The sequence below is a fragment of the Pleurodeles waltl genome, chromosome 3_1, assembly GCF_031143425.1.
Source record: "Pleurodeles waltl isolate 20211129_DDA chromosome 3_1, aPleWal1.hap1.20221129, whole genome shotgun sequence".
NCBI classification, from domain to species: Eukaryota; Metazoa; Chordata; class Amphibia; order Caudata; family Salamandridae; genus Pleurodeles; species Pleurodeles waltl.
This window is the reverse complement of record NC_090440.1, coordinates 623485619-623507865: the sequence shown is the minus strand read 5'-3', so window position 1 is coordinate 623507865 and position 22247 is coordinate 623485619. Positions and strand designations below refer to the sequence as shown.

At 42.8% G+C, this 22247-nt stretch overlaps 1 protein-coding gene across 9 annotated transcripts in view; it reads right to left on the bottom strand.

Moving 5' to 3' along the window:
* The window catches only part of TSPAN4 (tetraspanin 4), a 2368794-nt gene that overhangs the window by 1123093 nt on the left and 1223454 nt on the right, over positions 1-22247 (bottom strand). For 8 of the 9 annotated variants that reach the window (XM_069223123.1, XM_069223119.1, XM_069223121.1 and 5 more), the window contains one exon: positions 6234-6298. The gene's annotated coding sequence lies outside the window, so the exon portion shown is untranslated. Of the gene's footprint in view, positions 1-6233; positions 6299-12816; positions 12962-22247 lie in introns of those variants that run through there. The other variant, XM_069223128.1, reaches the window with a different exon arrangement.

The window sequence follows — 22247 nt, the reverse complement described above, 5'->3', positions numbered from 1 at the left end:
GGGGGGTTGGTCACATATATATATGCAAAAACTCTTTGCTTTAGAGACTTGTCAGTCTTAGAGACAAACCTCAGTGTTCAGACTAATTCCTAGAGACTGTGATTGAGAAAACTGAACCTGGAGAAGGAGTTTCCATTTCCTGTAAAGGACATTAGTAGTTTCTAGATTTGTGAACTTTTGAACTGTTCTCCAGAGAATCTTTGAAACCTTTAGATGACTGGGCTGGATTGGGCTTTCATAAGCTTCAAGATTTCATGGTAGGAGATCATGTTAAAACATGCACACAATGCAAGACTCATAATCCTGCAATTCCAGATTTTTTAACCTTTCATTTCTTCTGATCTTTTAATATATTCAGACAATGGGTTTCACAATTCATTACCCATCTGAGTCACTTTCCTTCAAGATTACACAAGCATTGTGGGTTCAGAAACTAATAGGGGTAAGGAATTGTTCCTATATTCTTCAGTAAGAACTGTCAGCAAAAATTCTTACTACTGCTTTAAGTAGGATAACAACCACAACAGCCTGCATGATAGATTCTCAGTCTTGGAAGCAGTATAACATCTTCTCCTATAAGGCTTTGAGGGGTGCCAATTTTAAGAGGATGGGATTTTTCACAAAGTGGTTGCTCTCCTATACACCTTTGCAGCTCAGCAACATGTTTCCATCAATATCGAGCAAATGCTTTAGATGCCATTGTGATGTTGGTGAATGGTTCCATATCAGCTTCCTTTGTTCAGGCATTACTAACTTCTGAGATAAAATCTTCCAGTCGATTAGTGCGCGACTCAAGGTTCCGCTTGCACCTGAACCTGTTGGGGCCCTGCTTGGCATATCTAGTTATCCTGAATTGTCAATACAATCAAAGCAATTCTTTATTGCATCTTTGATTGCAAAGTCTTTGATCCTGCAGCAATGGAAAAGACCCTTGCCACCGTCATATGATCTCTGGGAACACAAATTAAATTGGTCCAATTCAAAGAACGACTCTATGCTCAAAGAATCAGGCCACTCGGAAATGTCATTGTATATGAGATAACAATATGCTTACCTCAGTCTAATCTTACCTCAGTCTAAATAGGTTACAAAGGAGTGTTAGGGATCAATGTTTACGTTAAGAGTAAAACAAGGTGGTAATTAATCTCAAGGTATTATTTTTAGGTGATTATGATCATTTAAAGGTTTGGATCCATAATGTTGATGCTTCAGTATGTATATGTGCTCGTTTATGGACTTTAAATACAATTCTTTTTTTTTTTTTAAGTAAAAAAAAGTGATATCACATTAAAATAATAGAAAAATATATTTAATTTAACAAGCTTGTCATTTCTAATTCTAAGGACAATGCCTTTGGTTTGGTACTTTTCATGATTTGTGTACGTGAAAACCTCAGTTTCATCTGATGTATTACAAACATGTTGGAAAGGGTTGCATGTGCATTGTGATCTTCTTTGTGAACAACAGTGTAGATTAAAAAATTATGTTTATGAAATCAAGAAATAATCTTTGCTGCTAACTAACTGAGCATCTAATATACTTCACTAATCATACACATCCATATCTATTCACGTACCTACTAAACATGTTATACTAAACATGTTATATGTCACAACTATAGAGTTACGAAAACTAAGAAAATACACCTACAGTCAAATAATTATCTAGTTAAATCTAACGACTGTAACAACATTTGAAAAACTAAGCAAACATATTAAAATATACAAGTAGACAATATATCCTCCAAAACAAACAATACCTTATACTCTCAATCCGTACACAAAACCATAAACTACTATGATAACAGTTTGTTAATGTGCCTCAGGGGCTGTTAATATCATTGAGGCTACATAGCCATACTGTTGGCTTGCTCCTTACACTGGCCACTGGGACTCTAATGTATCTTTATCTAGGATGTTAATGAGGAAGAGATGGTGGTGATGGTGGGAGTGGTGTTGGGCTGGCACTGCAACTTTTTTTCTCCTTTAATCCATGACCAACTCATGCATACGTCCATGACATAGACTGGAGTCTCAGGAATCGTGCATGCCTCAGGACCCTTGCTTTTCAGTGTTATCATTCACATTTGCTAAAGTGTAACATACACAAATATATTTGTATGCTTTCTGGAACATTTTAAACATTGTGTCTCTAGTTGGCAGAGGTATGCACCCAGTTAAAGTAGGGACCACAATCCTAGTCAGGGTAAGTCAGATATACACCATAAAAAGACCTGTGCTTACCCTCTGGTAGCTTGGCACAGAGCAGTTAGGCTTAACTTAAGAGTCAATGTGTAAAGTATTTGTGCAACATTTATTTACAGTAACAGTGAAAGACATTACAAAAAGACTCAACACCATTTTAGAGAAAGAGATAATATTTAACTCATTAAAACAAGACCAAAACAGCAAAAATCCAATAAGTAGAAGTCGAGATAGAAATTTGTCAAGATTAAATGTGAAAACAGTGCTTAGAAGTCAATAGCGGTCAAAAGGTAACTTGAGGTCAATTGGAACCGGTACAAATCTAAAATCCAGACCGACCATTGTGGAGGGTAGGCCAACTACAGAATCCACACAGGGTCTGCTGAATAGTACCTTTGATGGAGCAATGCGTCAATGCAAGTACGTTGTTGGTGCATTGTTATTTTTAAGGCACCTGGGGCACTGTGTTGTCGTCGGGCTCCGTAGAAGTGAATGCAATGTGTCAGCGTCAGGTCCTGTAGTCTGTGATCCCTCTATGGTCGAGCAGCCACTGCGTCGCCTTCAGAGATGCAATGTACTGAGTTTTCTGCAGCACTTTGGGAGATGTGTCACTTTTTGCAGATTTTAGCTGCAGAACCCACTTCTGAGGCCCAGGACTGTAGGAGGCATATCAGGAAAGGGTAGGACTCACAGATGGCAAAGTCCTGCAGCATCAGGAGAGAAAGTTTCAAGCAGTCGTTGATTTCCCTTAGACTGCAGAAGAACAGGGGCAAAAGCCAGAAAGCCCTTGGAGAGTCTTGGGTTCAAAGATGTAGAGAGTAAGTCACAGGAGGCCTTTGAAAACCACAAGGATCCTGCCATTTTCTTCCCTGGTTCCAGACACTCTACAGGGGGGTATGCAGCCTTTTGTGTGAGGAGAGGCATGGCCATATTCAGAAGTGTCAACTCCTCCCACACATCTAGTCCAGGAAGGCTCATAAGCCTCGTAATGGGCCATCAGGGTGCCAATGTCACACCCAAGCTCCCTTTGTGTGTGATTTTCTAGAGGGAATGAACAAAGCCCAGCTGTCAACAACCCCAGACTGTATTCAGAGACATGCAGAGGCACAGAACGGTTAAGGTAATAAAATGCCAACTTTCTAAAAGGGGCATGTTCAGGCTTATAACTTAACATCTGTTAGAAATCGGGATTCTGGTTGGTTAGGGTATGCACCTAAGCTAGGCAGAACCCACCCACTCTAGTGAGGGCAAGGGAGTTACATGTCCAACATAACCCCTGCTCACCTCCTTGGTAGCATGCCACAAGCAGTCAGGCCTAACCCAAAGGCAATGTGTAAAGCGTTTGCACAACACACACAACACACATGACGCAATAAATACACCACAAAGGAAGCACAACACCAAGTTATATAAACATAATCTGTATTGTACACAACATCATTAGACCAAACAAAACATGTCAGTAATACCATGATACCCAAGCAGTTGTCAGAACATTACATAATACTGTTACTCTGCAGAAATCAGAAGTAGTCACATATAGCAGAAGGTTACTTTTTTATTCTGCAACATAAGCAGTAGTCAGGAAACATTAATACACTATACACTTGTCATGACAGTATCATAAATTCCCATACCAGGAACATTAGAAAACATAAGGCAAGTCAAGAAACATATTATTTTGGAATGCCCATAAAAGGAGCATTAGAAAATACATCAACAAGCATATGGCACATCATACAGCAAGTTAAACTAAACACAGATGCCCCAAAACGGCATGTTGCCAGTAAAGCGGTACCTGTCCTTATGATGTAAGAGGTACCTCTAGTACCATGAAGAACTTGGGGCCCCCTGTGCTCCTCTGTGCTAAACGGGAGCCGCACTGGTGATTGGGGTGAGGGGGGCGGCATGCACCCCTTTCTGGGTTTTATATCGGGCCCCTCCTGGGGTCCGTGAAAAAAATACGGGCTCCTATAACCTTTGGAAACTACCTCCTGGCCACGACTGGCCAATGAGGCCTTCACCCCACCTGTACGGTCCGGGACTCACCTGCACCCGACCTGGTGTGCGAGTCTCCTGAAGCCCGCCCAGGTGGCAGCGGTGATTGGTCCCAAGTGCAGGCCTCCTGGTACCCCGGGGAAGCTCCTCGGAGCGTACTTGACCCCAGGGACATCAATAGGAGTGCGCTTCACTCCGATCTCTCTTTCTTTGTGCCCCGGGGGGACCCACCAGTGCAACTCACTTGCGGTATGAGGAAACAGCCCACCTCGGCTGTGGCAGTGAAATCGGCACAGCAGCACGCTTCTAAGCACCAAACAAGATAAAACCAGAAGCGCTCTTAGGGTGATTTAAGATAATGAAACAGAGCGGTCTACAGGCGCTATATAACTAAGGTGAAGCGCTCCTCTAGCGCTCTGGCAGATGATGGCAGGGGCCACAACACCCAGTCCCTGGGGGACACAACAAGATGGAGCGCAGGGCCCAGAAGCAGGCCAGCAGAAGTTGGATGCAGGCAGTTGGCAGTTCCTCTTAGTGACCCAGTAGATCACAGGTCAGCACAGCAGCAGCAGTCCATGGAGGTTCCTGGTGAGTCCCTCCAGCCTCATTCTGTGTCCAGTTTCCAGTAAGTTAAGTCCAAAGTGTCTCCAAATAGTGGGGAAACGTCCCCTATACCTATATTCAGTTTTACAGTGGGTTAACAAAGAACCCTTTTGTGTGAGGCCAGGGCACAGCCTTTACAGATGCATGTGTGCCCTGCCTCCCCCTTCTCTCAGCCCAGGAAGATCATTCAAAATGCAGATGCACCTCTGTGACACCTCCACCCTCCCTGTGTACAGGCTGTCTGAAATGTATGCACAAAGCCCAACTGTCACTCTGCCCAGACGTGGATTGGAGTCAACCTGCAAAACACCAGTGACATAAGAACAGAGAAATTATCACTTTCTAGAAGTGGCATTTCTGTAATGATAATAAAAAATCCACCTACACCAGTAAGCAGCTTTTCTCACTACCATTACAACCATACCACACATGCCTACGCTACCCCTCATAAATCAGACGATACCCCCCTAGACATAAGGCAGGGCATTTCCAATACAATCCTATGAGAAGGCAGCACTCAACAGTGAGAACCCAAATAGGCTGTTTGTCACTACCAGGACAGGCCACGCTTCTAGGCACATGTACTGCTTTCTAAATACATAGCACCCTGCCTATAGGGCTAGCTAGGGCCTACCTTAGGGGTGACTTACATGTAGTAAAAGGGGAGGTCTGAGCCTGGCAAGTAGATTTAGATGCCAGGTCCCTGTGGCAGTAAACTGCGCAACCAGGTCTTGCGCTAGCAGGCCTGGGACAGGTTTGAAAGTTTGTAAAGAACGTGTACTTTGTTGGTACTGCAATTACATTATTGACACTTTTGGAATTATAAATCACATTCTCTAATCATATTGCAGAATTGCTCAGGTTTCTTGACTACACCAGAGTATCTAAGATAAAAGTGTGACAGATGAGAAAATGCCAAGCTGTCATTTTAAACTTCCTATTTCAATCATAATCAATTTTTCAATTGTTCTAACATTGAGATGAACATCTAAGTAAAACATACAAGGAGTGCTAAAACTTATTGAAGTTGAGGTATTTTGTGCATATGTAAATTTGAAAAGGGAATAGCAACTTTATACCTACCCATATAATATCAAAAATGTGATAAAAAACAATGTATACATATGTTTAAACCAATGAAATCTGTCCTTGCTATGTCACATACAAAATTTATGTATCCATTTTTGTACATTTTAAGTCAGACTCTTTCTACTAAAAGAACTCTGTAGCACTTGCGATTAAGCAATAAGGATAACCTTAATTTGACACACAGCAAGAATTTCATCAGAAAGGTTTGCTAACAAGTTATTACAGTGACAGTCTCGATCTCGTCACAAATTTAGTTTTGTTTGTAAGAAAATATTATTGCCTTCATATTTGAACTACTTTGTGACAATACTTTTACATACATATTTAATTCATACTTACAATTTCCAGCTTCTAAAGCAAAATGTGCCACTTCTTCTGGAAATCAGAAAATGCTGTCAGATCACCTGGGAATGACAAGTAACTTAAGTCAATTGTTTCATTCATGTATGTAACATTAGAAGTAACATGTTATACGTGAGAAGCCAAACATAACTTGTTTTACTTTAAAAAATATCATATTTTCATGCTGCTTGCTGTAAGAAGTTTAGACTGCACACAATGAGCTTGGTGAATCATTAATCTAATTTTTCTGTGGCAATCTAAGTTTATTCTAGTAAATCAACATAAATTAAAGATAAAATGAAACAAATATTTATATTAAAGCAACCATACAATCAATACTTACACTTACAACATATTAAGGATTAACATTACAATATTTATTAAACATAATGATATCATGCTGAAGGTACTCAGCAACTTGAACAGCAACCTCAATTTCAAGGTGATGGAGATCTCTCTCTTGTGAGACCACCTCTGCACTCTGGTGCTGAACCTGCTGCAGGCCGCACCTCTTTTTCTAGCCTTCATAAACTTGACTCAGCAACATCTCACACTTATGCCTGTGCTCATGCAGAGTGTATTTCAGCTCAACTCTTCCCTCAGCTGCAAGTAACCTGGGGAAGGAGTGGAGGACTAGCCAACATAGTGTCCCCTCCTCCTTCTCATCCAAATGACTATGGCCCTGATTTAGAGTTTGGCGGAATGGTCCATTACAAAGGTGACGGATATCCCGTCTGCTGTATTATGATCCCACTATAGCCAATGGGAATTGTAATATGGCAAACGAGATATACGTCATGTTTGTGACAGAGTAACCCATCTGCAAAACTCTAAATCAGGCCCTATCTCAGCAATTCAGGGATTGCCACAACGCATACTGCCTGAAAAGATACAAATTAAAATACAGACAAACAGTAAACAGATGGCACAACTAGTAAATACAAAGGAAACAACAATACACAGCAGATATAGACAAGGATTTATAAACAGATTACACAGGGGATTCCTAAAATAAATGTAAGGTACAAGAAGACATCCTAGAGATACAAGAGCCATGTCTTCTAACACAAGCCACAAACGAAGCAATCCAAACTCTAAATCTTTCCACAAAAGAAAATGGCTGATACAAACCCCTTGCACAACTTTTCATGATGCAATGATGTTATGTGTGATGTTGCATGACTTTTATTATGTTTTGAGTATGTAAAGAACATTTGATAACTTTTCTAATTTTTCATTCTACACGTCAATTACTTTTTCTCCTTTAAAAAAACAATGTGCAAACTTCCATCACATACAAATATAGAAATTTATAATGAAGTAGCAAAGTAGCTGGTAAGAAGTACAATTTATGTCAACATTGCTGTTAGTATCTTATATTTCAAGGTGGAAAACACAATAGCATTTCCAATCTTCATCTGGTAATTCTGAGACAACTTTCAGTTGAATGTTAGACATCATCCGGTATCCATGGTTGTGCAGGGAACAAAACAATTGATGTTCAACCCTTGTGATGGCTGGCTTTTTCAGCATTGTCCACCCCAGAGCTGAGGTATTTTGACAGTAGGAAGAGGAGTTTGGGTAGGATTCCTGTGAGAAGGGTTTATGAAGGGGGCTTTGGGTGGGACAGTGTGTTGATTAATCAAGTGATAAACATCAATCTTTCTGTGTCACCTAGGTGGGAGGAGAATAACATCCTGGGAAAAGAGTAAATGTACATTGGGGAAGTCACAGATACCTGTGTGTAGGGCTATGTCTCTTGGCAGCGTGGATGTTCCCTTTGAGTAATTAATTTAATATTGGTAACTGTTAAATAACTGAAATAAAAAAATGCATGTATGAGACACTTACTATTTTCTAATAAGCATAACATTTTTTCAGGCAGATGGCCTAACAAATGGTTTGGAAGCGATTTACACAATAAGTGCAGTTACAGTTAGGTAGGAGTGGATCAGATGTGTAAGGGGTAGTTTAGATGCTCAGGGCACACATTTTTATACCACAGTCCCCACCTGACAGCAGAGCCTGTGGCGTGTTCAAGTAATTATATAAGGAAGACAGCTTAGATGGTAGGCGGTTGGAAAAGAGTGTTCTGCAAGCTTAGTGTTGGTAGAATGGTTGGATGTATAGAAGGATGGGTTAGAAATAGTGATTAGTGATTTGGATAAACTAGTAATTGTGAATAAAGGGAAGAGCGCTTACTCAACATTAATCATTATGATGCAGTCAGAAGCATGCATATATGAGATAATGATCAGTAAAATCAAATGGATTTGGTGTATTTGTGGCAGAGTGGACAGGAGGAGAACATCTGCGGGAGAAAATCCCTTCTGATACATTATAAACTATATTCATTCTATGTTAGCATTCATTTTGACATCATGCATGTGTTGTATTTTGTGCCTTCATATGTCATTCACAATACTGGTAAAACTGAATGCTACTTTAATTAAAAACTATTTGATATTTCAACCATAGCGTGCATTTTCTGGACTGTTTGTTTTTCTAGAATAAGACTCACGATACTTTTAATGAGGTCATTAATAAAAAGCTTTCTAACATCCCAAAGATTTTTGAAAAGAAGAGACAAACAAAGTTGAAACACATTTTAATTTTCTGTTACTTTACATCCCAAGAAGATAACAGTCATTAGAATTCACAAGAATAAACACGAGGGACGAATGAGGTGGAGAGTTTGTACAAAAAGGTGACATCTAAACTCTCAAAAGATGGACAGACTGTTTTATAAAGATATCCTTACAAGGTCAAGGTTGATGTTCCAACAGGCAGGACTGTATTAGGTTGTGAAGAAATTGGCATACAGAGAAACATAGGATTAAGGACATGTTAGCACAAAATAGAACCTCACTGATGTCTGTTTTTTTACCACAGTGGTGTGGCTGTTCCTCGTCCTCAGATACCCACTCCTGCTCCAAAGTGTTGTTGTAGAAGATAGGCACAGGTCTGGGCACCGGTGCAGAGGAGCGACGTGAGGTTGAGAGGATAGGTTTCATTTCCTACTAAGATAGCAGCAAAACAATAGAAGGCTGTAAAGTCTCTGGCAAAGGATTTTTGTGAAACAGTGAATTTTGTTCTTACTGTGGATCATCCAGCCAGCCCATCTTCTTCTCAAGTTTCTCTGGAATCTGTGTATGGACTCCGTACGTTCTTGCAGTGTTTTCATAATGTCTTTGGGACACATTAAAAATGACGTCCAGAAGTCCAGCAAGGTAACCAAGAGATGTATCCATGCCATGAGCCAATTCTTATTTGGGCTTATGCACTTGCAAACTCCATCAACTGTCTCATAGGAGGTCTCCATGCCCTTTTTAGCCCATCTATTATGTTTTCTTGTGCCCTTTGCAATTAAAGGATTTCAGCCTTTTCTTCAGTATCCTCAAGTGGACAAGAACGTATGCAGCTTCTAGAAGATCTGGGTGGTGCATTATTGCTGAAGAATCTCTCAACATTTCTTCCCTTGCCAGTGTGGCTGATGTGGCCTTGCAATTAACCACCTACTATAATAGTGTTTCTTCATCTATGGAACGCAAGGATGGCTCAAAGGACTCCTCTTGAGCAACAGAGTGGTGAACGTCAGTGGATGGACCTGAATATCAAACAAATAATATTTTTGTTTTCATTACTGAAATTAACAATATGAGTGTGTGTGTGTCTGTGTGCATGTGTAGGTATACACATAGTTATGACAGAATATAATATTTTTGGTGTTGATTTGTTTGTAAATTAGCTATGTGTGATTTGTCAGTGCTTTGAAATATGTTTTTCTTTTTCCCTTTAAACGTATATTTTTGTAGATTTTATTTGTGTTTCACAGGGATATTATGACAAAATGGAACCAGTGGAGGCTGTGCTTCCTTGATCACAGCCTAGATAAATCCACAACAATATGACGTAATTTCCCTCGAATAAATTAATGCTGAAATCTTCAAATGACATTCCAGCACATGCATAGTCTTGACACAGAAAATAAAATCTTCATTTGTAAACTGGCGAACGCAAGGGATAACTGCATAGACGCATCATTAAATGTATGAGCTGGTCCCATATGCTGCATGGCCTATACAGAGATTCCCTGGCTGCACGGTGCAGTGTCAGGGCGCCCCTGAGCACCACCTCTTATCACGGAGTCACAATCTTCCATACTAAAGGAATGTTCCAGCCCTGGCACCTGGTATCATTGTTATTTGGGGAATTGGTGGTTTTGCCAGTCTTTGCTACTTTTGTCAGATGAGCAGGCAATCCAAGTATGTCTTTACAAGCTATGCTATTATGGGGTATTCTGGTGGGTTTAATGAGTGGTATGGTTTGAGGTATAAATTTTCTTGTTTCAGTTTGGGGAACTGACTAGAAGGCTGCGTTCCATTTTCTGCCTGCAGGTGCCAGGGCATTAAGTATCAGAGTCAGTAATGGTGCTATATGATCAGACCCACCTAATGTCTTATCTAAAAGCGAGAGAATTGAGAACAGGACTCTGTTAAGATCATTCATGGCTTCTGAAAGTACAAAATCTTGTGTGGCCTCCAGATTGAGTGAAATACTCCCAGGGGACTGGTTACCTGGTTTATTTGATAGATTGAATCATCAAAATGAGGACCTCTTGTGGAGGCTCTGTTACTTTCCGCCAGAGGGGTACCCAAGACAACCTGGACTCCCCCTGTGTCTTCAAGTATAATAATTGGGTTCTCAGTTCCATCTTTACTCACCCAATCATGTGTTGAGGCACCCGAAGATACGTCAGGCAGGGTATAATCCAAGAACATTGGTTAACATTAGAGAATTGGCACTCAATTGATCACTACCTAGGCGTTTACTGATCAAACATCCCAACAGTGCAAGCTGCGAGATAATTAGCCTGCTCAGGTGAGGGTGTGTCACTACTTTAACTAAACTTCTCTGAAGACTCCGCAAGTTTGGCCAATAGCAGCCCCCCGTATGCTGGGAAACATTCTCTGTGCCAGGACATCTTAGGTGGATTTGTTCTTGAGTCTGAGACCCTTGGGCACCATTGCCATCCCCAGATTCACTGGCAAACTCACAATCAGCCCTCTTTGGGATTTCACTGCCAGCTCTACCTTCTCTACAGTGTATAGACCCACTTTTGGAAGAGATCATTCCTGTTTTGGTCGGTTTTCCAGTCCAGCCACCTGCCGGGATTGCAGGACTGCATTGGTTGGTACTGTTGCAACCTCTTTTTTGACCTTTCGATAAAAGCTTGTTATTAATTTTAGGGCAAATCTGCCCACAGTAATAGAGTTCAGGGAAGAAGCGAGGTGTACCACACATGTTCAGTCGCAGTTTCATGTGTACTTATATTTTCCTTCTGCATGCTGTCCTTCCCTTTTGGGTAGTGTGGCAATAATCTATTCAAATATCTTAGGGCAGGGAGTGTCTCTGGGCCATCTGTTTCGTACATCTATTTGTTGGTGTCATGATAGTATAACAGCAGTGAAGAAGTCTTGAAGCTGCGGGAGAATATTCTCCTTCTAGCTATGGCTGCTCTTTTATTCACCTACAATCCTCCACCCTCCAGGCATCAAGAGCCTTCACAGAAGTAGAGTTTTTAGCCTCTGGTTCCTTGCACAGGTCCCACTTTGAGGGAACAAGGCATTAACGCAGCTAGAGCAAAGTAAAGTGGAAAAAGCTAGCATCTGTTGCATAGTTTAGCATAGGTTGTTAGCGGATTCAAGGTGGGGGTGGGCACACTCCACTGACTGCAAGCTACCACAGGTCTGTAAGCCACAGGGGGCAGGCAGGTAGGCCACAAGGTACAACACACTTCCTTACCGTAATACTGATGTTAGAGCCATTTTGCTTCCTCTCAGGTCTATATAATAATAATAATAACCCAGTGAAGACCAGCTTGATTATGACACGTTTGTGAGCTCCCAGATAGAGCAACGAAGCCAAGACTACACATGCTAAACAGCCGTGCCCCTGGCTCAAGCCCTAAGCTGCCACGGCAGCTTCTCCAGTGTCCTGCAATAAAGGCAGCTGCAGCGGTTAGCCCAGAACATGCAAGGGCTGTTAGCCAGCCTGGGTCTTTGGACCTCACCGGGCCACACAGCTTCCTCCTGAGCAGCACCCAGCAAACAGATGGCTTCCTATGACTTCCTCACGGCGTCCTGCACAGCATGGCATCCTTCAACTCAGCCCCAGTATGTACATGAGTCCCCAATGTGTATGCTGCACGCCAGTTAACTTGTTATCCATTCAGGGATTGTCTAGATACTTCTGAATGTGAGAAAAGTTTTAGCAATGTAGTTCTCACTTGCTTTCACACCCATGTGCTGTGCCATGTACGTCTAAGGGCCAATATAACAAACCTCATCCAAACAGAATGGGTTACGAGTTGAGGAAAGGTGAGCTAGAGAACATACCATGTCTATGAGGAAATGCAGCAGGAGACCCTTTCGGCGCAAAGTGAGCGGATTGTGTAGTAGAAAGTAGTTTCGGGGTTGGGAAGCAAGACCTTGTAACAACACATAGCACAAACATGATTAACACATTGAGCAATACACATGACAGTCTGGCTAGAGAAGGAAAAGCCACACAGACTCACCAGGGACTTCAGATAAACTAGTGGTAACAAGTCCTGAAGGCACTAGGAAACTCAGTGGATCCCGGAAGAGCCCAGTTGCTGGTAAGCTAATAGGCTAGCTGTTGTGATGGAACAAATCATTCCAATGTAGCACGGGAAGTCAGACATAAACTAGGACAAGGGAGTAAGGCAAAAAAGTTACAAGAGGTACCTGAACCAGGGAAGGAAACAAAGCAACAAACGTGAGGGACGTAATGTGATCTCAAACCTATTTGGATCAGGAGCCATACAATAATCAGAACTTAACCAGGAGACATCTTTCTAGTTTGTAACCCTTTTATGGGAACCAGCGAATACTGTGAGAACTGTGACTGTGGGCCGCTGCTGTTGACCCTGTCTTATCAGCTAAGATAAAGCATCCCACAAAATTGGGGGGGGGTTGTATGATGGAACCACGCATGCCAGAACAACTCATTCTGTAACTACGAAGTTGGAACCACAACAATGCCAGTTCCATGCATGCCTTTATCATGCATGCCTTTATAAAGAATTTAGTTGTAAAAGTATGCCTAGTAAAGGCATGTGTGGAAACGCATGTGAAACGGCATGAAAAAAAACTATCCCAAACCCCCTACCCCACCCCTATAAACTTAACTACCCTGACCCCTCCCGCCCTGGGCCCTAAAAAAAAAGAAAAAGAACCATACACCCCACCCCGCCACTAAAATCTAAACTACCCTCAACAATGCCCACCTGCCCTGAGCACTAAAACCCTCCCCCCTAATAACTAAATTGCCCTGACCACCCCCTGAGCCCCCAAAAAAAACTATCCTGACCCCACCCACCCCTACCCCTAAAAACTAAAATGTCCTGACACCCCTCACCCACCCTAAGCCTTACTAAATCCACCCCACCACTAAAAACTACCCACCAACCCTGCCCTATCCCACCTACCTCACTGCGTCCTCTTCCGATCCTTCCTTCTCTCCTCCCTCCTCCCGCCCTTTCATAAACCTTCCCCCAACCCTTGAAAAAAAAACTACCCTGCCCCCCACCCTAAGTGATAAATAAAAAAGATACCCAAACCCCCCCACTCCTACCTCTAAAAAGAAAAAATAGCCCAACCTCCCACCCTAAGCCTTTAAAAAAACTACCCAAACATCCCACACCGGCCCTCAAAAGAAAGAAAATAGCCAACCCCGTACCCCCACCCACCCAAATCCCTTTATCCACCCCCTGCCCCAGCCTTGCTGCGTCCTCCTTGTCCTCTCCCGAACCTGAACAACGCATGGCTTTTTCTGTGCCTTAACCACATATTTGCGTAGTTCAGCACATGCATGATTAAGGCACAGAAAAAGCCATGCATTGTTTCGGCAAGCATGGTTACGCATGCGTAGGTAACATCCGCATCCTTAAGGACGTGTTGTTAAGGATGTTTCCAAATTAGGGGCAGTGTTGCCCTCAAGAATATATGAGGAAATGTACCCCTGTGTAGATTAGATTGACAGCAAATCAAATAGCATAATTTATTAAATAAGCCTTCTTGAGACAAGGTATAAATTAAAAACCATTAATATATATTACATTATTAAAGCTCATTACAGAAGGCAAACTTTGGTTAGTCTCAAAAGCAGTCATGATTTATATTAAATCAAATATGGGGAATTAGAATAAGAATCAAATAAACTGCAGAACTCAGTAAATCAGCATAAGGTCTGACATAGAAAAATCTGCAATTCTATTGATGTGAGCCTCCTCTCTGAGAATCAGGAAAGCAACACTGTCTCACCTGAAAGTGAGCCCTTTTTCGTAGAAAAATACACCATAAAAAAATCCCACAATGAAGATGAGGTGAGTAAAATGCTACATAGGGTCAGCAAATACAGAACAAATGCAACAATACCTATCACCATCCAAACAGTATACCCTAAATGAATAATATTTAGTCCTCTTTTACTCTGTCATCAGATGTGACAGTATAAATCTAATTGCATATACTATGACAGACTTATGAAATGAAGAGACTGACTGAAGTAATGGATGGAATGCCCGAGTTAATCTCGGTCACTGGTTATTACTCGGGGCCTCATCCCAGTTCATTGTAATTTTGCACACCATGCCACCTCAGTTTGGACCCAGCCATTTGCAAATCAGTCTTGAATCTGCTCCAATGGGAGCAGTCCAGCCCAAACCTCAAGGCCAGGTCTTCCCTGAACCAGAAACAAGCAACCCAGGACTGGTTTCCCCTAAAAAGGGCTCACTAGCCAGGTATAGCTTGGTTCCAGGGACATATTGAGCACAGGACTCACATCTGGGCGTACCTGTTCCCTTTAGAGTGACCCGTTAAAGTATACAAAAAAGTAATGAATGGAATGCTTGAAATATTTTCAGCCACTGATAATTACTTGGACCATCTCAGAACATCGTTATTTTGAACATCATGCCACCTCAGTTTGGACGAGCCAATTGTAAATCTGTCATGACCCTGCTCCAGTGGGAGCAATTCAGTCCGAACTGTGAGGCGCGGCAGGAAGAACAGAAAACATACAACATAACTAAGGAAGGCTTCCTCTAAATTTTCATTCCTACAGAGCAACCAAACCCTATTATATTCAATAATGCTTTCAGTGCACATTTTGGTGAATGTGGAGTAAGTGAGATTTAAAAACATGGTCACATTTGAAAAACAAGATGGCGTTTGGGCCTAATTTGGCCAAGCTAAGAAAACCTAGTCCTGTAAAATGGAACAAATTTGTTTTGGTTCCAAATCATTCACACCACTTATTGGAATTTAATAATTAAAAATTAGCTCTGACACTGCCAAGCTCTGGTCTTCCACAATCCTCAATCCTTCCTAGCATTGCATGTTTTTCTAAGACAGATTTGGATCATTTTACACTTGTGCCTCCTTGCTGACTTCTCCTTCATGAAATCCTCACAGTCTGATACCAGACGATTTGCAGAAATTACCACTGACTTTTACTCCATGATTCATCGAGTCCAACAAATATAGTTGCCCTTACTTTACTGGGTATTAAACAGCTCTTGGCTACTTCTAGGACCACCATTCCTATGCATGTACTGGAAAGATTCAGTATCCCTTAGTTGCACTCCATGTGGAATTCCCAAATTTTATTTTAGATTATTATGATTATTATTATTATTAACACTTTATTATCTTGGCAGGCACTCCTGATGCTGTGTTCTCTTGACAATTAAATACATTCCCTCCAAAATGTTCATTACGATTTAGATACTGAGGAATTGGTTATGATGACAGAATTAATGTATCATCAAGTCAGAAAATACCTTAAGTTAGTATTCAGTTAATTATTTCATATTTTGAACAGTCGGTAGACTTGAAAAAAAATGAGGGGCCGGTGAACTGTCCTGGTGTCCTGTGGGTGGCTTGGAAGACCTGCCTGTGTGGGATTGATGGAACTTACTTTACAGTGCAAGAAAATTAGAAACAACAGCAGATTGTTGAGTTGGAGGCCAACATTCTCATAATTGAGCATGAGGCTAGGGCAGGTCCCCAAGAGGACCATCAGTTAGTGATTACCAAAGCTCCCCTGAGACAAATTTGCCTTAATGAGGTGTGTCAATGCTGGATTGCGACTGGTCTACCTTCTGGCAACTCATGGCACTGCTACTAGGGTGTTCCCAGGTATCACCGTCGTGCTGGGGAGAGGGTCATGGGTAATGAGGTGATTGCTGCCACTTTTGCGGATTACTAACAATCTCTCTCCGTAAATGGAAAAGGCCATTTAGGGAATCGTCTTAATGCCCTTAATTGTGGACCTGTTCCAACAAGCTCTTTCCGTGTCTGACAAAAAAGGAGCTGGAGCACCCCTTCAAACTGGCAGTGTTTTAGGAGGCCCTCAGGGACATTAATCCTGGCAGGGTGCTGGGACCAGATAAGCTCCTGATGACCAGAAATTCTGGAAATCCCTCTTGTCTCCCTTACTGCCTATATACAAAAAGTCGTGAGTGAAAGACTGCTTTCCAGATGGCATTGACCTGGCAATGAGTGTGGTTCTGTACAAATCAGGGTGCCCCTCTGAGAATTTCTCCTCATATTGTCAAGTCTTGCTTGTAAGAAGTTAACCTAAGCGCTTTGCCAAGGTCGTGGCCAACAGCTGCTCAGGGTGCTGACGGAACCAGTTTATCCAGACTGGTGCGCCTTCATAACTCATTGTAGCACACAACATTTCATATGGAGAGTTCATCCAACCCTAGTGTATCATCTTCATCTCATCAGTCCTTGTGCATTCATGCTTATCGACTTAAAAAGGCTTTAAACTCTATGGATTGGAACCACCTCATGAGAGTGCTTGCAGAACTGGGATTAGGGCTGTCATTTATCTCATATGGCCTGGTTTTATAAGCCTATCTGATGGCATAAGTGAAAGTCAATGGGGTCCTCCTCTGTACCTTCCCTATCCAAACAGGTACCAGGCAGAATGGGCACTATAGTCATAGCTATTTGTTCTGACGATGGAAACCTTGGTTACTTGGATTAGATGTGTAATGCAGATTAAGGGGGTTTAAATGGCGGGATGATTTAGAGTTTTTATTGCTTTGAACGTGGATGATGTACTGTTATTTCTCTAATCCCCGGGTGTTACAGTGCTGCTGCCTCTTGAAATGTTGGACATGTATGAACCGGCCTCTGTGTTACAAGTAAACTAGTCCAAATCTCTTTGTCCCCTTCACAGGGGTAAGTGTGGCAGTAGGTTGGGAGGCACATATTCCTCTCCGTATACTCAGTTTCCAATATTTGGCATTCATATATCCTTGCCCTCTCTTTGAGTCTTAATCTTTCGGCCCAAGTATCTAAAATACAATAAGCCCAGGTTACCACTCAATATTGTGGTTTGGACAGCACTTTTTATGATGAAGGTCCTGACAATGTTCTTTTAAGCTCCCCAGAAGTTCCTGGTCTCATTCGTGCTTCCACAACATTGGTTTGCCTACTTACAGGCCAAAATACATTCATTTCTCTGGGCCAGCAAGCACTTTGCATTGCATTTGATAAAAGTGTACAGTCCACTTTTGAAAGGGGCATGTTTGTTGTGAATGTGCAAATGTATTACTGGGCCTCCCAGACCATGATTCTGAATGACTAGTTTAGCTGGCATTTGGTGGACTGCCCTTCCGGCTAGTTGTCTCCTTCATGTGATATGACGCGATGGTGGGAATGCTAAATGGAGTGCCCATTCCTCGCTCCTGATGTGGATATCGGCCTTCAGTTGGATAAGACTATAGGCTCACCTTTTAAACTCTCCTCTGGAGAGGCTGCTGGCTAGGACAAGTGGCTCGACTGGAAGACTATGGTACATGGGACCTCATTGACATCCCAGTACTGGGGGATGTGTGGAGAGTGTCTCACAAGAACGAATGAATACATAAATGAATGAATGAGTGAAATGCTACTTTTAAAGTGTGAACAGCTGCTTCAGAAGAAGAGCCCTGGTGCTGCCTGTAGGCAAAACCCAACATGAGCAAGGGCCCCCTAAAAAGGAAAGCCTTCAGAGCTTTTTTAAAGTGAGCTTCTGATCCTTAGCTCCTTTGGAAGATCAATTCACAAATGCGCAGCCCAGAAGAAAAAGAACAATCCCCACTTCTAGCTAGATGTGCTCTAGGGAAGGCGAGAAGTCCCTGTTTAGAAGATGTTAGATCTCTTGTGGGAGATTTTCTAAATCTTCTACAAAGGTAGAGAAGACTCATTGTGTAAAGCTCTAAAAGTGATCACTAGGCCTTATTAATTATCCTTTTGCTCATATGGAGCCAGTGGAGCTTCTTTATTCCAGGCCGTATGACCTGTCTTCTTGGGGACTTTGACATCAGGCATGCTGCCGCATTTTGCACCCACTGTAATTTGTTTAGAAGCCTATAGGGGATACCCAGGTATAGGGAATTAACATTCTCCTGCCTGGAGGTCACCATTGCTTGAATAATGGACTTCCTTTGTAAAGTGTATAGGCAGTAATCTCCCTAAATTGTGGTTTAAAGAAAATATTCTCATGAAATTTTATCCCCGGTTCCTTACCTTCACAACAGGAATTGAAGGTTTACCAAGATCGTTAGGCCATAGCCTCAGCAGATTAAAAATAGAAGGATTTAAAAATACAAGAACTTCCAATTTGCTGGAATTCAGTTTAAGGCAGCTCTGTTACATCCAATTAATGACAGCAGCAAGACAACCCTGAAAGCAGTCCACTACTGTGAATCTGTCGACTTGAAGGACAGCAGCAGTTGTGTATCATCAGCGTACACTATTATATTGAACACCCAAGGTTCGATCACCTTGGTCAATGGTGGTGCCATGTAGATACTAAACAATGTATGACTCAAGGCCGAACCCTGAGGGGCACCATGTCTTAATTTCTTAAAACTGGAGATGAAAGGGAGAAGATCTATTGCCTGAAATCTGATATGAGAGATTTTAACCACAGAAGGGTGCTACCATTCACCCCTACAGCATCCAGACATTCCAACAAGATGTCATGATACACAGGGGCTCATTAAGGACCAGGTGGTCTCTTGTCCGCCAGGTTCGTGGATGGCGGTTGGACCACGGCAAATGCAGTGGTTTGAGTGCCATATTACGACCACGGCAGTCATCTCAGGGTCAGACTGACAGCACCACCAGGATTAGTCGGTCTGGCATTTTGTGGCAGTGCTAATCTGCACAGGCAGTGCTGCCCTGGGGATTACAACTTCATTCTCCGCCAGCGATTTCAAGGCAGTAGCACTGTCAAGAAAAGTTTGGCAGAGAATGGGTACAGGGGACCCCAGGGGGGCCCCTGCACTGCCCATGCACTGCATTGGGCATGGGCAGTGCAGGGATCCCCCTGGCCAGCACCTTTGCAGACAGTGAACACTGCGAGGGTGCTGGTGCACCCTGCACTCTATAGCATTGCCGCCGGCTCGATTATAAGACAATGCTGAAGGGTGTTTCCTCAAAATGGGAAACAAAGAGATCAGCCTAAAATTATTCAGGGTTGTAGGACCTAAGCTACATTTTCTTTTAAAAAACCATAGCAGAAGATTTTTTCCAACAAGGTGGGGCTGAGGATAGCTAAAGTGACCGATTAAACGTCATATTGATTATTTTGTTAATGACAGGGGTATTTTAAAGTCTTGGCTGGGCAAAGGTTTCAGGGATTCATAACCCCAGCTTCAGACTCTATGACATGAAGATGTTCCAAAATCTCCAGGTGGATTTCAAGCTTCACACTCCCAGTTCAGGTTTCTACATCTCTGTCATTGTCTAATGTACCATGTTGATTCCCTTGACAATGCTCCAGAATGTTTAGAAGCTAAAATCCATATGGGCCATCTCTGGAAAGTGAGTATATCCTGCATTTATATATTCCTAGTCATTGACACCCAAGGTCTCTTTGTTTCGCTGAAAGCCAGATGGAAGGCGTGGGAGGGCTCCCTGGATGACAGCAATTGGAGAGATGCCAAGATGTCAACACAGGTGCTGGCGAACTCTTTGAGACACTGGATCATTCAAATAAAGTACCTGCATATCACATGCTCCACAACGAGACGGATGGCGGGTGTAGAAGCATGTTTAGCTGACATGATTCAGATGCACAGAGGGGAGTGACAACTTTTTTCATGTGTTGATCATGAAGTATTGGGCTGCCATTTTTACCATCTTATTGCTTATTTTGGGATGACCCATTGATCCCTCCCTTTGCATTTCACTATTGGACCCTTTGAAGGACATGGGAAGGTCTGTGGGAAACGGTCTCTGGTTTAGCTGGGCACCTTAACAGTGAAACAAGATGTTGCCCGGTCCATTGAACTCCACTGATCCCCCTGCCAGCTCCCTGCCACCTGGTGGGCTGCCATGGATTAATGTGCAAAACTGGAGTAACCTATATATATTTTGTGTGGCTGTCCCCAAAACACAATAAAATTAGGGGGCAATGGTGGAAATTCCATGGACTGAAGTAATTGTTATGGTGGTTTAAATTGTATCCCTCTCCTTTAAAACACATTCTATTGTTTGTGCTGTACTATTTCTTTTTGGTTTATAAAAATATTTCATTTTTTATGTTACATAAAATATAAAAAAAGTAACTGTAAAAACAACTGTGTCTCAGTGAAGTCTATTGACAAAAAGGTTTTTATTTTTATGCATGCATGATGTATCATTTACAAAAACAGGAACATTATGGAAATTTATGAAAACTACTGAAGTGCAGGGAATTTATTCATACATCTCAATTTACTAACAATACTATGGCCCTCATCATGACCCTGGCAGTCCGAAGACCACCAGGGCGGCAGTGTCAGCACCATCGGGCCAGCGGTGAACAGCGCCAAATTAGGAGTTTGGCGGTTTGACAGAAGCCAAACCGCTGATCCTCCAGCCATTCCGCCACATTACGGCGTTCTGCCGGATTGGAGGTGAGAACCTTCAGCAAGAAGGTGTGATACCGCTAGTGGTATCACGAGGCTGGAGACCACCAGCATTTTTTCTGCCGGTCGCAGCGCCAGAAAAAGCTGGCAGTCTTGCGCCCTGGTGACAAGAATAAGCATTCCTGTCACCAGTATCCACTCACACACACGTTCACATACCCGCACACATTCACTCACATACTCCCACACACAAACACCCCCACTCACCCATGCACTTGCATTATACACCCCCATTTACACTAACATACATACACAAACACCGCACTCATGCATGCATTCACCCCCCCAGCGGATATACATACATTCACCCCCCCCTTGCCCACTGCACCATATACAGGCACTCACCCGCTCTCCCCGTTCACTCACACAAACACGAATCCCCCTCCCCGTCCACTCACACAAACACCCACTCCCTCCCAGTCCACTTACATACACATGGACACACAAATACACAATCACCCCTTCCATCTGCTCAGTCTCACGCACTCAATCGCTCACACCTGCCCACACACACTCACCCCCTCCCAATCCAAAAACACTCACTCACCCCATCCACAATCATTCACACACACAGACACGCACACACAACTCCCCCCCACATTCATGACACTCAAACACACACTCACGGATGCAGACACACACACACCCTCCCCTGCCGGACGATCCACATGCCTCGTACGTCAAGGAGGTCGTCTGGGAGGGGACTGGCCCTGGCACTTCTACCGCCGGCAGTGCCTCACCATATGGACACTGCCACACTGTATTACAGGTTGTAATACGGTGTGTGGTCTCTTTTTGGAGTAGTGGTACCAGTGGCGGTACGGCATCTGCCCCGCCGACCACCAGCACGACTGGTCTTGGAATTCAGAGATCAGACGTATTAGGGCTGTCTTAAGACTGCCAGCACTGGCGGTATTTTGGCGCTGCAGCTTCGACAGTCTTTGGAAAAGACCACCAAAGTCGTGATGAGGGCCTATGTCTATATGCTTCCATGGCCACATATTTTGGAC